At 46.5% G+C, this 17606-nt stretch overlaps 2 pseudogenes; both read right to left on the bottom strand.

The window, feature by feature from the left end:
- Window positions 1-17606, bottom strand: part of LOC136626708 (zinc finger protein 850-like) — a 190551-nt pseudogene that overhangs the window by 109638 nt on the left and 63307 nt on the right.
- LOC136624509 (zinc finger protein 585A-like) overlaps window positions 1-17606 on the bottom strand; it is a 43376-nt pseudogene that overhangs the window by 16780 nt on the left and 8990 nt on the right.

Raw genomic sequence — 17606 nt, 5'->3', positions numbered from 1 at the left:
AAAGCTGTGGGGGGCAAACTCTCCCTTCCTCTTCTGCTTGAAAACGGGAGAGTCTGCAATAGACTTTTCAATACCCGAAACATGAACAGCTACCATCCAAACATTTGAGTACAAAGCTTGTAGCACTAGATGATACAGCCAACTAACTGCAGGAAAGGGAGACGCTGTTGGGCTGTTAATGGTGTGCACTACCTCTAAATTATTGACGTGAAACCTAACTTTTTTTGTTTCAAACCCATTCACCCTATAGTATTACCGCCACAATTATAGAGAAAATAAAACTTTGTGACTAGAGATGAGCGAGCACCAAAATGCTCGGGTGCTCGTTACTCGGAACGAACTTTTCGCGATGCTCGAGGGTTCGTTTCGAATAACGAACCCCATTGAAGTCAATGGGCGACCCGAGCATTTTTGTATTTCGCCGATGCTCGCTAAGGTTTCCTTGTGTGAAAATCTGGGCAATTCAAGAAAGTGATGGGAACGACACAGCAATGGACAGGGCAGGCGAGGGGCTACATGTTGGGCTGCATCTCAAGTTCACAGGTCCCACTATTAAGCCACAATAGCAGCAAGAGTGGGCCCCCCCCTCCCAAAAACTTTTACTTCTGAAAAGCCCTCATTAGCAATGCATACCTTAGCTAAGCACCACACTACCTCCAACAAAGCACAATCACTGCCTGCATGACACTCCACTGCCACTTCTCCTGGCTTACATGCTGCCCAACCGCCCCCCCTCCCCCCCACAGCGCACACCAAAGTGTCCCTGCGCAGCCTTCAGCTGCCCTCATGCCACGCCACACTCATGTCTATTTAGAAGTGCGTCTGCCATGAGGAGGAACCGCAGGCACACACTGCAGAGGGTTGGCACGGCTAGGCAGCGACCCTCTTTAAAAGGGGCGGGGCGATAGCCCACAATGCTGTACAGAAGCAATGAGAAATATAATCCTGTGCCACCGCCATCAGGAGCTGCACACGTGGGCATAGCAATGGGGAACCTATGTGCCACACACTATTCATTCTGTCAAGGTGTCTGCATGCCCCAGTCAGACCGCGGTTTTTAATTCATAGACACAGGCAGGTACAACTCCCTATTGTGAAGTCCCTGTGGACCGACAGCATGGGTGGCTCCCTGGAACCCACCGGCGGAACATAAAAATATCCCATTGCATTGCCCATCACAGCTGAGGTAGTAATGTCATGTTTAATGCAGGTGGGCTTCGGCCCACACTGCATGCCCCAGTCAGACTGGGGTTCTTTACAAGTGGAAACAGATGCATTTATAATTCCCTGTGGACCCACAGCATGGGTGGGTGCCAGGAAGCCACCGGTGGTACATAAAAATATTCCATTGCATTGCCCAACACAGCGGATGTAACATCAGCTGTAATGCAGGTGGGCTAAACATTCATTTGATTACACTGTAGGCGAGGGCCCACAAAAATTGCTGTATCAACAGTACTAATGTACATCCAAAAAATTGGCCATGGCCAACCAAGAGGGCAGGTGAAACCCATTAATCGCTTTGGTTAATGTGGCTTAAGTGGTAACTAGGCCTGGAGGCAGCCCAGTTTAACGAAAAATTGGTTCAAGTTAAAGTTTCAACGCTTTTAAGAGCATTGAAACATATAAAAATTGTTTAGAAAAATTATATGAGTGAGCCTTGTGGCCCTAAGAAAAATTGCCCGTTCAGCGTGATTACGTGAGGTTTCAGGAGGAGGAGCAGGAGGAGGAGGAGGAATATTAGACACAGATTGATGAAGCAGAAATGTCCCCGTTTTGGATGGTGAGAGAGAACGTAGCTTCCATCCGCGGGTGCAGCCTACGTATTGCTTAGGTATCGCTGCTGTCCGCTGGTGGAGAAGAGAAGTCTGGGGAAATCCAGGCTTTGTTCATCTTGATGAGTGTAAGCCTGTCGGCACTGTCGGTTGACAGGTGGGTACGCTTATCCGTGATGATTCCCCCAGCCACACTAAACACACTCTCTGACAAGACGCTAGCCGCAGGACAAGCAAGCACCTCCAGGGCATACAGCGCGAGTTCAGGCCACGTGTCCAGCTTCGACACCCAGTAGTTGTAGGTGGCAGAGGCGTCACGGAGGACGGTCGTGCGATCGGCTACGTACTCCCTCACCATCCTTTTACAGTGCTCCCGCCGACTCAGCCTTGACTGCGGAGCGGTGACACAGTCTTGCTGGGGAGCCATAATGCTGGCAAAGGCCTTGGAGAATGTTCCCCTGCCTGCGCTGTACATGCTGCCTGATCTCTGCGCCTCCCCTGCTACCTGGCCCTCGGAACTGCGCCTTCTGCCACTAGCGCTGTCGGATGGGAAGTTTACCATCAGTTTGTCCACCAGCGCCCTGTGGTATAGCATCACTCTCGAACCCCTTTCCTCTTCGGGAAACAGAGTGGAAAAGTTCTCCTTATACCGTTTCTCCTTATACCGTGGGTCGAGCAATGTGTACACCCAGTAATCTGTAGTGGCCAGAATGCGTGTAACGTGAGGGTCACGAGAAAGGCATCCTAACATGAAGTCCGCCATGTGTGCCAGAGTACCTGTACGCAACACATGGCTGTCCTCACTAGGAAGATCACTTTCAGGATCCTCCTCCTCCTCCTCTTCCTCCTCCTCAGGCCATACACGCTGAAAGGATGACAGCCCAGCAGCATCTGTACCCTCAGCAGTGGGCCAAGCTGTATCTTCCCCCTCCTCCTCATCCTCCTCATGCTCCTCCTCCTCCTCCTCAACACGCTGAGATATAGACAGGAGGGTGCTCTGACTATCCAGCGGCATACTGTCTTCCCCCGGCTCTGTTTCCGAGCGCAAAGCGTCTGCCTTTATGCTTTGCAGGGAACTTCTCAAGATGCATAGCAGAGGAATGGTGACGCTAATGATTGCAGCATCGCCGCTCACCACCTGGGTAGACTCCTCAAATGTTCCAAGGACCTGACAGATGGCTGCCAACCAGGGCCACTCTTCTGTAAATAATTGAGGAGGCTGACTCCCACTGTGCCGCGCAAGTTGGAGTTGGTATTCCACTATAGCTCTACGCTGCTCATAGAGTCTGGCCAACATGTGGAGCGTAGAGTTCCACTGTGTGGGCACGTCGCACAGCAGTCGGTGCACTGGCAGATTAAACCTATGTTGCAGTGTCCGCAGGGTGGCAGCGTGCGTGTGGGATTTGCGGAAATGTGCGCAGAGCTGGCGCACCTTTCCGAGCAGGTATGACAAGTGGGGGTAGCTTTTCAGAAAGCGCTGAACCACCAAATTAAAGACATGGGCCAGGCATGGCACGTGCGTGAGGCTGCTGAGCTGCAGAGCCGCCACCAGCTTACGGCCGTTGTCACACACGACCATGCCCGGTTGGAGGCTCAGCGGCGCAAGCCAGCGGTCGGTCTGCTCTGTCAGACCCTGCAGCAGTTCGTGGGCCGTGTGCCTCTTCTCTCCTAAGCTGAGTAGTTTCAGCACGGCCTGCTGACGCTTGCCCACCGCTGTGCTGCCACACCGCGTGACACCGACTGCTGGCGACGTACTGCTGACACATCTTGATTGCGAGACAGAGGTTGCGTTGGAGGAGGAGGAGGAGGAAGGTGCTTTAGTGGAGGAAGCATACACCGCCGCAGATACCACCACCGAGCTGTGGCCCGCAATTCTGGGGGTGGGTAGGACGTGAGCGGTCCCAGGCTCTGACTCTGTCCCAGCCTCCACTAAATTCACCCAATGTGCCGTCAGGGAGATATAGTGGCACTGCCCTCCTGTGCTTGTCCCCGTGTCCGTTGTTAAGTGGACCTTGGCAGTAACCGCGTTGGTGAGGGCGCGTACAATGTTGCGGGAGACGTGGTCGTGCAGGGCTGGGACGGCACATCGGGAAAAGTAGTGGCGACTGGGAACCGAGTAGCGCGGGGCAGCCGCCGCCATCATGCTTTTGAAAGCCTCTGTTTCCACAAGCCTATACGGCAGCATCTGTAGACTGATCAATTTTGCAATGTGCACGTTTAACGCTTGAGCGTGCGGGTGCGTGGCGTCGTACTTGCGCTTGCGCTCAAACTGTGGCACTAGCGACGTCTGGACGCTGCGCTGAGAGCCATTGCTGGATGGGGCCGAGGACAGCGGAGGTGATGGTGTGGGTGCAGGCCAGGAGACGGTAGTGCCTGTGTCCTCAGAGGGGGGTTGGATCTCAGTGGCAGGTTGGGGCACAGGGGGAGAGGCAGTGGTGCAAACCGGAGGCGGTGAACGGGCATCGTCCCACCTTGTGGGGTGCTTGGCCATCATATGCCTGCGCATGCTGTTGGTGGTGCCTCCCCAGCTGATCTTGACGCGACAAAGGTTGCACACCACTGTTCGTCGGTCGTCAGGCGTCTCTGTGAAAAACTGCCACACCGTAGAGCACCTTGACCTGTGCAGAGTGGCATGGCGCGAGGGGGCGCTTTGGGAAACAGTTGGTGGATTATTCGGTCTGGCCCTGCCTCTACCCCTGGCCACCGCACTGGCTCGGCCTGTGCCCACACCCTCACTTGGCCCTCCGCGTCCTCGGCCGCGTCCACATCCTCTAGGCCTACCCCTACCCCTCAGCATGCTGTATTACCAGTGATTTGATTTCCCAGGCAGGAAAGAAATTGGCGCAAGGCTGCACTCAACCGTAGCTGGTTGCGTCTGATTTTTGTACGTTGTCCACGCAGCACACACGTACACGGAGACCTTAGGACTGACACAGGCAGGCCAAATACAATTTCTTTTCCTTTTTTGCAAAGGGAAGGACCCACTGCGTATATTCAATGAACAATAACTTTTAGAACTGTAGTGTGGCCCTGAAAAAGTGACACACAACTTTAGTGTAGCAGAGTTATTAACTCTAGCAGAGCAGGTATTTGCCAGTCAGGAAAGACAATGGCGCAAGCCTGCAGTAAACCGTAGCTGGTTGCGTCTGATTTTTGTACGTTCTCCACGCAGCACACACGTACACGGAGACCTTAGGACTGACACAGGCAGGCCAAATACAATTTCTTTTCCTTTTTTGCAAAGGGAAGGACCCACTGCGTATATTCAATGAACAATAACTTTTAGAACTGTAGTGTGGCCCTGAAAAAGTGACACACAACTTTAGTGTAGCAGAGTTATTAACTCTAGCAGTGCAGGTATTTGCCAGTCAGGAAAGACAATGGCGCAAGCCTGCAGTAAACCGTAGCTGGTTGCGTCTGATTTTTGTACGTTCTCCACGCAGCACACACGTACACGGAGACCTTAGGACTGACACAGGGAGGCCAAATACAATTTATTTTCCTTTTTTGCAAAGGGAAGGACCCACTGCGTATATTCAATGAACAATAACTTTTAGAACTGTAGTGTGGCCCTGAAAAAGTGACACACAACTTTAGTGTAGCAGAGTTATTAACTCTAGCAGAGCAGGTATTTGCCAGTCAGGAAAGACAATGGCGCAAGCCTGCAGTAAACCGTAGCTGGTTGCGTCTGATTTTTGTACGTTCTCCACGCAGCACACACGTACACTGAGACCTTAGGACTGACACAGGCAGGCCAAATATAATTTCTTTTCCTTTTTTGCAAAGGGAAGGACCCACTGCGTATATTCAATGAACAATAACTGTGTTGTGGCCCTGCCTACACAATTCTGTCCCTGTAGTATCAATGGAGGGTGCAATGCTCTGCACAGACGATTTTTAGAAAAAAAAAAATATGCAACACTGCTAACAGCAGCCAGCACAGTACTGCACACGCTTAAATTTGGCCCTAGAAAGGACCGTTGAGGTTCTTGAAGGCTACACTCACTCCTAACACTCTCCCTGCCTATGCACCACTTCTGTCCCTAATACCGGGTGCAATGCTCTGCACTGCCGATTTTGAGAAAAAAAAAAAAAAAACACTGCTAGCAGCAGCCTGCACACAGGTAGATGTGGCCCTAAGAAGGACCTTTGGGGTTCTTGAAGCCTACACTGACTCCTAACGCTCTCCCTACAGCAGCACCAGCACGATAGTACTTTCCCTCAGCTAACTCACAAGGCATGTGTGGCGAGCCGCGGGAGGGGCCGACTTTTATACTCGGGTGACATCTGATCGCCCCAGCCACTCACAGCAGGGGGGTGGTATAGGGCTTGAACGTCACAGGGGGAAGTTGTAATGCCTTCCCTGTCTTTCAATTGGGCAGAAAAGCGCGCTAACGTCTCAGAGAGGAAACTGAAAGTAACCGGAACACCGCGTGGTGCTCGTTAAGAGTAACGAGCATCCCGAACACCCTAATATTCGCACGAATATCAAGCTCGGACGAGTACGTTCGCTCATCTCTATTTGTGACCAGTCCCGACTTAACCCAAGACTCTGGCCATTAAGCAGCACACCATTGCCTTGATAAAATGCGCCGAACATGGAACTACCTGCAGTATCGGTAACCAATTTGCTATCAAAATTGTCAATAGTCAACCCAATCATCAAGGACTTCCCATTTTAATGTTCAAGAAAAGACGTTCATACCTTCAAATCTGCCTTGTGTTCTCTTCTCTAATTAATATAATGATGGGTTGATTTACTCCCGCCCTGATCGCTGCCAAACCAGATATGCCTAATCGGACATGCAAAATTAAGTTTACCAAGGAGGGATTGTAGCTCCCTCAGCATAATCTTATTAATGCGACGAGCCTGACCAACCTCTTGGCGAAGACTCCAAGTTGTCTGCCCACAATCTACATTCCATTCTCTCCATATTAATAGTCATACCTAGGAAAGCAATGCAATCGGAGGGATCTTCTGTTTTCTCCGGAGCTAGTGAAACCCCAAAACGTTGTGCCACCCATTGTATAGTCAATAAGAGAGAAGAACGTACTTGCAGATTTGTCAGGCCCAAACATAGAAAATTGTCCAAATAGTGTATAAGTGAACCAGTGCCTGCCACTTCTCTCACTTCCCACTCCAAAAAAACGAACCGAAGGCCTTGAATTTGCAAAGGAAATCGAGCAACCCATAGACAAACACTGATCAGCAAAATAGGACTTCTCCCAATAACACCCCACCAAACAAAGGCTTTCAGAACGAACCAGGAAAAGCCTAAATGCCAATTCAGTATTGGTCTTCACCAATATCGACCTTCTGCACCCAAGCAACGGCCGCGTCAAATGACATTATACACCATGGAGCAAAGCTCCAGATCTATTTCATCATTGAACGACGCACCTTTTGGATGTGATAAATGATGAATTTGCCGAAAGTTATTCGGCTCCTTTTTGAGGACTTTCCCCAACGGGGAATCCATGAAATTCAGAAAAGGAGGTTCTCTAAATGGCCCAGACATGCGACCCAAGAGCAGCTCCTTTATCAGCTTGTAAATGACTATGTGCAGATGCAGTAGGGCAGACCGAAGATTTTGTATTGGAACAAGGAATTCGATGTAGAGGTAGTGAAATACTAAAACCATTGTTATAAACAGAATACAGAAGTTGTGCCTTAAGCCTATCAGGGAACCTATTTAGAAACGTGACCATCTATGGAAGTTTCACCGGAGTTGACCCTTTACCCTTTCCTTTTCTAAAGCAAAGGGATGCCTCATGGGAAGTCCCGTTACAGTAGGAACAGATGTGCTTATATGTACAGTTTCCAGCAAACACACTGACCTTCATTAAATTGCCAACAGAGGACTGTTTTTTGCCCTGCTGACTAAGCAGGCTGCCCAGAAGTATACGAACTACTGGCTGAGCCAGATGACCCATCTAACCCTTGAAATGACTGCCTATATCTTACTATGGCCATCTCTCTCAACCACAGGTTAATTATGTTGTGGTCTCATCTAATATTTGAGCGTACAGGATAACTGCTCCTCATATCATAAGTATATTGAACCAAAAGAGTCGTCCACACTGAAATCGGAGGTGATCACCCACAAAACGAAATTTGGCTACACTGTCATAACAAATCAATAGCTGCCTAACACTTCCCCAAACCTACCCTTCCTAACACCTGACCTGGATGCTTCCCCCCTGCACCCCTGACCTATCCTTACTCCTGCTAACTCAGTTTGACTGTTAAAATTCAATGGACACAACATAGACACATACTCATCAGGCTGTATAGGAGCTGTGGGCCCAGTAGCCATTACCATGGAATCCTGATAATCCTGTGGAGATATCATCGTACCCTCATCTTCTGGATCTGGAGAATCTTCCGATGTTTAGACTGTCTGTAACAAAGAAGCTGCTCTGGTTGCTATACCTGCTGCCTTGAATGAATGAGCTCTCCTCCGCGCTGAATGGCCAGCCTCTTACTGCCCATTTAGATTGTGTCGCTGACTGAACTGCTGTGTGACCTCTCACATCTTCTTCTTCTATCTGCTCTACAGACTAACTGGAATGGTCCTTGACCAGGACCTTGCTAGGAATACTTTCCTCAGGGCTGAATCCAACTTTTGTTTGATGGGTGATGATTAGAGATAAGCGAGCACCAAAATGCTCGGTGCTCATTACTCGAGCCAAGCTTTTTCTAATGTTTGAGAGCTCAGCTCGAGTAACAAACCCCATTGAAGTCAATGGGAGATTCGAGCATTTTTCAAGGTGCCCGATGCTCTGCATTGTTTCCAATGGAGCTGCAGCAGCTGCTGGCGGCTCCATTGAAAACAATGGTCTTCTGGCACTCCAGCATTGCTTTTCATGGAAGGGCTTTACATATAAGCCCTTCCCTAAAAAAACCAATTTTAGTGTTAAAAAAACAAAACCTTACCCTCTGCCGTTGCCGTGTCCCCCGCGGGGATGAAGAACACATCTGCTGCATGCAGCAGATGTTTTGTTCATCGCCGCTAGTAAAAAGAATTCCCTGCTGCTACATCTGTGACAGATGCAGCAGAGGAATTCTTCAATTCCCTACCGCAGCTGTCACACATGACAGCTGCGGTAGAGGATCCTGCTGCCGGTACCCATAAGTGGATTTCAGGGAAGGGCTTTAATATAAGCCCTCCCCTGAAATACCAGAAAAAATAGTGTCAAAAATAAAACGCCTCTTGGCCTGCTACCTGACCCTGACAGTAGGCAAGGGAGAATACCAAACCACAGTATGAATAACCAAGGGAAAGGGGAACTTAATTGAAAGATGCACAGCAAACTCCAGGAGAATCTGGACACAGCTCCAACAACCATGACCAACTGAACTAAAAGCAGGACTTGCAAGCAGACATCCAACAACGACTTACAACCACCAAAACACTTACTAAAAATTCCAACACACATAAGCAGATGGAATAGCAAAAATATGAATGAGGCATTGGTTCTTATTTAAGCTGCTAAGATCCTTAAGCTCACAAGCCCACGACAAGGGTCCTCATTGTCTCGTTAGTCCCTATACTAACAAGACAACTTAATCCTAGGACTCCTGCTTACAAGCGGGGTGATTGTGCCAGTAGGGGAAGCCCCACACTAGAACGTAGAGGCCTATCTTCCTCTAGTTGGTATACAACATTTGCTGAACAGGACACAGTTCACACACAGACAATGTCGCTGTTCACACGAACAACATGGAATCCCACCCAGAAATTAATGCAAGCAACACCACAGCAGAACATGTATAACTCCAAAAAACAAGGTTCTTAAAGGAAATTAGGTAAAATAGCAAAAGGAATAAATGACCAGCACCCTCTAGAAGAGCGGTTGGCATTTATATGAGGCAGACCAGTGGTGATTGGCTGGCTGGAGAACTCAACACTCAGCCACAAAAATCATCCCACACCTATGCTCCTGGAAGCCCATAGTACTAAAGGTCCCAGGAGCACAGTGCGAGACAAGCTGATTCTTATATAGGTTCATACCACATATAGCATCTGTTGACTATCGCCTAGTGTGAAGAGGAGAATCTTCCAGATAAAAGATTTGTTTCTTAATTATGGCCTTTGCAGCAGTAAAGTGACTCTGAATTGGCTACACTTTGAGGAGCACCGGACCCTCCTTATCTGCTCCAGATTGTAACTACAAGGTACTGTCGTACGGGGTCTTATTGAAGGATGATCGTGGTCAGTTTCTTTACACTTTTAAGCCTTTTTATGTTTGGTAGAGTTCTTACATCACGTCATTGATAACAGAAGATGGGCATTGAATTTATGCTGCTACAATGGTCCCATCCCAGAATTTGTATCTTCTGGACTGAGTTAATCTTCTTTAAGGTGGTCACCTTCCAGCATTGGCTTTTTCTGGTGTATCACTGATGGCTCTTCCTGACGAGGAACACTGAAAACATTATACCCGTATTTTGTGATACACATAACTAGGCGATAGCGTACCATTAAAAAGAACACAAGCATGTAAGGTTTTACACATTTATTAGTGATTGGTAACAACTTTGAGACTTAACTATATATATAATAATGTGAAATATTCCACAAACATGGTGGGTATATAAATGTGCTTTCTGGGTTCTAGTTGATTTTTAGATAACAGACTTTATTTTGAAATTGCATGTATTTCTTATTCCTGTAATACATGTAACTAAACTTTTAATGTTGGATTTTTTTTACTTGTACTATTTATCAGTTAATTTGCCAAATGCAAAATATTTGTTTTTTCCTGTGAGTTTTTGACTTTCAAGTAAAATATTCCCCACATTCAGGATATGAAAATGGTTTCTCCCCTGAGTGACTTCTCTGATGTCCAAGACGATTTGATTCAGCTGTAAACATTTACCACATTCAGAACATTTATAGTTTCTCACCTTTTGTGAATTCTCTGATGAGAAGTAAGATTTGATTTATGGTTGAAACATTTATCACATTCTGTACATGAATATGGTTTTTCCCCTGTGTGAGTTCTCTGATGTGCAACAATATGCGATTTCTGGCTAAAACATTTCTCACACTCTCCACATGCATATGGCTTCTCCTCTGTGTGAATTCTCTGATGTGTGACAAGATTTGATTTTTGAGTAAAAAGGTTCCCACATTCAGAACACGAAAATGGCTTCTCCTTTGTGTGAATTTTCTCATGTTTAACAAGAGCCACTTTATTGTAAAAACATTTTCTACATTCAGTACGTGAAAATGGCTTCTCCCCCGTGTGAAATCTCTGATGTACAGCAAGATCTGATTTTCGGTTAAAACATTTCCTTCATTCAGAACATAAAAATGGTTTCTCCCCTGTGTGAGATTTCTCATGTCTAACAAAAGCCAGTTTATTGCTAAAACATTTCCCACATTCAGAACATGAAAATGATTTCTCCGCTGCGTGAATTTTCTGATGTAGCACAAAATTTGATTTCCTGTTAAAACATTTCCCACATTCAGAACATGAATATGGCTTCTCCCCTGTGTGAATTCTCTGATGTACAGCAAGATCTGATTTTCGGAGAAAACATTTCCCACATTCAAAACATGAATATGGCTTCTCCCCTGTGTGAATTCTCTGATGTACAGCAAGATCTGATTTATTGTTAAAACATTGCACACATTCAGAACATGAATATGGCTTCTCCCCTGTGTGAGTTCTCTGATGTTTAATAAGATATGCTTTATTGCTATAACATTGCCCACATTCAGAACATGAAAATGGCTTCTCTCCTGTGTGAATTCTCTGATGAAACACAAGATTTGATTTATTGTTAAAACATTTCCCACATTCAGAACATGAATATGGCTTCTCCCCTGTGTGAATTCTCTGATGTTCCACTAGATTTGATTTTCGGTTAAAACATTTCCCACATTCAGAACATGAATATGGCTTTTCTCCTGTGTGAATTCTCTGATGTCTAACAAGATCTGATTTGTTTATAAAACATTTCCCACATTCAGAACATGAATATGGCGGCTTCTCCTCTGTGTGAACTCTTTGATGTTGAACATTTGTTCCATAAATTGTATTTTGTTTAACATTCTGTAATGAATCAGAAGATGGAACCAGTTTAGAAGGATCAGAGGACAGATCTTTGCTGTGAAGGGCTGAGCGTATATTTGGGATAATCGTAGGCTCTTCATATGTATCTTGTATGTGACCATAATCTTTCACTTTAGAAGCTGTTGATATCAGATGTCCCTCTGAGCCCCGGGTGTCGTCATCTGCCAAGAATAAAGTAGATTTTAATATTTTTGGATATTACATAACAATTAGGCTGATTATAACATTTATATTTAAAATGTTCGTACAAACTAATGAAAGACGTATTAAAATTCAAACATTAAAAGTATTTTCCCATTCACTGGAGCCACAACAATTTGTGAAGCCCCTAATCTACTGACAAACATCCTAATAGACTCATTATTTAAGCCAATAAGTTTATGTTTTCTATTTTTCATCTCCCCGTGGAAACTGAGTATTTACGTGCAGTTTTCTCCCGTGTGGTGACGGTAATTTAGTATATACAGCTGGAGCTCTCAGCTTCTGCTCTTATCCTCGGCTCATACAGCTAGTAAGGTTACAGAGAGCAGGAGATTTTAGAAGAAAGTATCACACATCATTCAGGTGTCTAAGGAGAGTAGGAACATCTCCAGTTCTCATTCCATGGATACAGGTCAAACAGTACAGGAATCACAGGGAAGTGCAACGCATTTTGGAGCTCCTATAAACAGACTTGCCTCCTTTTTCAAGCACAGAACATAGAGATATAAAGCCTCTGTATGCTTCTATGTTTACTTTATAAGCAAACCTAAAGGCTGCAAACTCCTCATCTAAGCAAATGCATCCTCTATTTTTCTGCAAACCACTCATCACTGGGTGAATCGCTGATGTGCTGGATATTAGGGATATGAAGATATGTATCCATGATTTCAATGGATAGCGAAACTCGCCTAGTTCCATGGACGCAATGGCAGATCTCAATAACTCCATGCGGAAGTGTTGAACCTTGACATATTGATCTAACCTCTTAAGATCCAAAACGGGTCGGACAATGCCGTCCTCCTTGTGTAACATAAAGAGATTTAATAGAATCCCCTGTACTGTTCTAAAGGGGAAACAGGGACAATTATACCCTTAGAGGAGAGTGTGTATCACACATACACAAAGGCTTTTGAAGTAGAAACCGCAATTCTGGAACTGAAGAAGCAGTCTTGGGGGTGGGCAGAAAACTTCATGGCATAGCTCGAAGAGATGACCTCCCGAACACAGATGTCTGAGAAATGAGTGAGTTGGGTCTCCCTGAATAGGGAAAGCCGTCCCCCCACTCTGGATGGCTTGGTTGGGGACTGCCATACACACGGAAGATTTAATACATGCGGACTTGGAGTATAGTGGTTGAGGACAACAGGATGGACTCTGTTTGCAAGAGAGCCTTTGGTTTTAGTCTTGCAAGAATTTTTTGCTATCCAAGGTTCGGGGGCTGAAGCGACAAAAGGAACAAAACTGAGGACTCTTCTTCTGTGCAGAACAAGGCACGGCTGGATTTGTTTTGTGGCAAATGAGAACCTTTACCACCAGTAGCTTCAGAAAAAATCTTAGCTAGTCGTGAATCTGGTGATGAAAATCAGTGCCACCTGGGATAAAGACCCAGGAGAAGGAGTCCTCCAGCATCCCCGTGGACTGTAGCCACATGAGATACTGCCTGCCTCCAGCAGGAACACCGCAATGGTTTTCCAAGCTGTAAGGAGGAGTACAAAAGGAGGAGAAAATGAAACTGCCTTCAGTAGGGAAGCCTTCATACTACCCAGGGGTATGCCACACTAAGCAGGTGGTCGTGTGTTTCGTCAGCGAAAACGTTTTTCAGATACATTAAATAACAATTTTAAAAAATTAAAGAATATATAAATTGTAATATCCGATGTGCGGTCTGTATGATGACATGTGATATCTGTAAGTTATCCTATAAGGGATGTACGTCTAGAAAATTAGAATATTGGAACATTTGCAGGATACAGTGAGGCACATTGGATCTTTCATCTGTAAACACGGTGCCTATAGGGTGTGGGGATATAGCTCAGTAGGCGTGCAGGTTCTTGATACACAGAGACGGAACACCAGCGGATGCAGTCCAAATACAGGCATGGCCTGCGCTTATTTCTACACCAGAAACATAAAAAGTCCAACCTTAACTTCAGGTAAACAAATAATAGTCCATAATCCAGATATCCGGTAAACAGGCAATAGTCCAAAGCCCAACGCTCCGGTCGCACTTCGCCGGTGCAGAGCACAGCAGGGCTTCTCCCTCCAAGCCGGTCACACAGGCTGCCAGGGTCCAGCAGGCATCTTAGCTCTCTCTGTGTCAGTGCACCTGCTATTTATGTGCACACTTTAGTCTAGCTCAGCCTCAGCACCTGGGCTGATTGGCCTTGCCCATACCCTGGAGTGGAGGAGGTGGAATGGACAGCCCCACTACCAACCTGCCATCCATTCCAAAAAAAACCCAGCCCGGATATTTTTTAAACAACAGATCTCCAGCAACTACTTTCTGGAGACCACATTACACTCCCGGTTTCTTATGTCTCTGAGAGCGAGACATGACCCTCCTCCAGTCCCCTTATGCATAATACCGGAACCGAGGGGGCGACTTAGCGACTATCCACCACTACATCCCTCAGTACCTCACATAGCCTCCCCCTCTGCTCGAACCTGTAGGGGCGAACACTTTTACTCATCAAGCAGTGGGTTCGGGACAACGCATCGGCATTTCCCTGTAGCTTGCCAGCCCTGTGCTCTATATTAAACTTAAAGTTTTGTAGCGAAAGGAACCACCTCGTCACCCGAGCGTTTCGCTCTTTGGCCTGACTCCTCTAGGTGAGAGGGGAGTGGTCTGTCACCAATCTGAAATGTCGTCCCAGCAGGTAGTACCATAGGGACTCTAAAGCCCACTTTATCGCCAGACACTCTCGTTCCACAATGCTATAATTTCTCTCTGCGGGGGTAAGTTTTCTACTAAGATAGGTGACTGGGTGCTCCTCGCCTCTAACCGCTTGAGAAAGGACAGCCCCCACACCTACATCGGACGCATCTGTCTGTACCACAAATGTTTTGCTGAAGTCGGGAGTAATTAAGACCGGCTCTCTACACAGGGCTGTTTTTAACTTCCGAACTGCCTGCATCCTCCACCATATGTGGGGATATAGCTCGGTAGGCGTGCGGGTTCTTGATACAAAGAGACGGAACACCAGTGGATGCAGTCCAAATACAGGCGTGGCCTGCACTTATTTTTACACCAGAAACATAAAAAGTCCAACCTTAACTTCAGGTAAACAAATAATAGTCCATAATCCAGATATCCGGTAAACAGGCAATAGTCCAGAGCCCAACGCTCCGGTCGCACTTCGCCGATGCAGAGCACAGCAGGGCTTCTCCCTCCAAGCCAGTCACACAGGCTTCCAGGGTCCAGCAGGCATCTTAGCTCTCTCTGTGTCAGTGCACCTGCTATTTAAAAGGCACCTTTAGTTTGGCTCAGCCTCAGCACCTGGGCTGATTGGCCTTGCCCACACCCTGGAGTGGAGGAGGTGGAATGGACAGCCCCACTACCAACCTGACATCCATTCCAAAAAAAACCTGGCCCGGATATTTTTTAAACAATAGATCTCCAGAAACTACTTTCTGGAGACCACATTACACTCCCGGTTTCTTATGTCTCTGAGAGCGAGACATGACCCTCCTCCAGTCCCCTTATGCATAATACCGGAACCGAGGGGCGACGTAGCGACCATCCACCACTACATCCCTCAGTACCTCACAGGGGTTAAACCTTAGAAAGGAAATAAAGTAGCATTATTAATTGTATCAGTATGCACACAACTTGTTGATGTGTCTGTAGTTGTCTTATTAATCTCCTGCTGGACGGTATTATTTGTGTATGCAGGTATTTTACTATATTGCTGGTATATGGGCCGCCCACGGATCTGTGATTGTATGATGTGGGGTGAGTCCATTGTCATAAATAGTTGTTCAGGGAAGAGTCACATACACTATGACTGAAGACTGAGTGTTGGTCCGAAACGCATCATAGGGGGCGCAATCTTTCTACGGTTTGTGACCTCTTTTAAAATGGATTTCAAAAATGCTATTTGGAGTCTCCATGTGCGGGACTGATAGATTTACACTTAATGTGATTTACATCATCCCTTAAGTTTTTTCAGTAGCGAATAATGAAAAAAATGCTTAACATTGTCTTTGGCTGAATAAGGTAACATAAAGCTGAAAACCTGACAACGCAGACTCTTCTCTACATGTAGTCTCACCTGGGGGGTCATCTGTAGGAATCTCCTCCTTACACGGCTGATCCCCCCTCACATGAGTCTCTGTAGCATCAATATGGAGCAGATCTTCCTCCAGTTTCACCAGCTATGAAATAAATATTGTAAAAGTCATCACACAGTTGGAGAAGTCGTGTGGAAGCTTTTATATGGCCAGAAAAGGTCATTAATTAGTATGAGGAGCCGGAATGACATGACAGCAGTAGTGATCTGGGCCAAATAGCTGCAGGTCTCCTGTATAACTCCAACCTGTTGCTTCTTTATTCCAAGCAGAAGTCTCCAGAACCAGAAAATAGTAATAAGATGCGGAGATCTAATGTCTGCGGTCAGCTGTAATCCTGCTATCTGCAGCTTTCTCATTACACAAGTATCAGTCATATAATAAGACTGAACACAAGACCTTCCCAGCCGTCCTACAGACCAGAGGGGAGATTTCATGAGACCTTCTCTCCATCTACCTGATCATCCTGTGGAAGAAGAGGACGGGGACATCTCTCCGCTGCTGTTCTCTTATTGGATCTACCTGCAGAAAACACAGACAGCCACTGAATTCATTCTCTACATACAAATAATAAAGGCCATGTGGATTTAGTCCTGTCTATTACCTGGTGGTGGGGGGGACTGGTGGTCCTCCATCATGACGTCCTTGTACAGATCCTTGTGTCCTTCTAAATACTCCCACTCCTCCATGGAGAAATAGACAGTGACATCCTGACACCTTATAGGAACCTGACAACACAATGATACTGTCATCACCCAGACACGTTATACCGCCATAGCATTACTGTATAATGTCCCAGCATTCCCAGCAGCGGCACCTCTCCAGTCAACAGCTCAATCATCTTCTTGGTGAGTTCTAGGATCTTCTGCTCATTGATCTCCTCCAGTATCAGGGGGTGAGGTGGAGGCCCTGTGATTGGGCTTCCCCATCCATCAGACACTGGGGCCTGACAGCCATCACTAGAAGTCTTCTTCACTACCGTGTAATCCTGTTTATGGGGAGACACATCCAGAAATATCACTGCAGACATTCCCAGAGTCTTTGATGCCTTTAGTTCACATCTTTGTTCATCATCTCTGTTGTTCTAATCAGTCACAGAAGCAGAAGAACAACCTCCAATTGCCTTATAGTAGATCTGTTGGGTTTCCGTCATTCTAACAGAAAACCGGCTCTATTATTTTTCCCGGCATTTATGATGAATCGGCAGTAAACCCTCTGCCGTAGATGTGACCAGAGACTGACAGAGATAAGAATGATGGAACGTGACGTCATCCCCAGAATCTCTCACCTCTCCTGTAAGCTGGAAGAGTATCTCTAGGGTGAGGGCGAATATACTCTCCGCCATCTTGTCCCGGTTCCTCTCCATCCTTGTCGGGTCAATCAGGAATATTATCTGATATAGAAGATATCAGCTGAGGATCCTGAATGGAGAGAAGACGAGACCATGTAAGCCACCCCAAATCTCTGGATTATAGG

Source organism: Eleutherodactylus coqui, chromosome 4, assembly GCF_035609145.1.
Source record: "Eleutherodactylus coqui strain aEleCoq1 chromosome 4, aEleCoq1.hap1, whole genome shotgun sequence".
NCBI lineage: Eukaryota > Metazoa > Chordata > Amphibia > Anura > Eleutherodactylidae > Eleutherodactylus > Eleutherodactylus coqui.
Note: the sequence above shows the minus strand (reverse complement) of the source record. Positions and strands in the feature narration are given on the sequence as shown.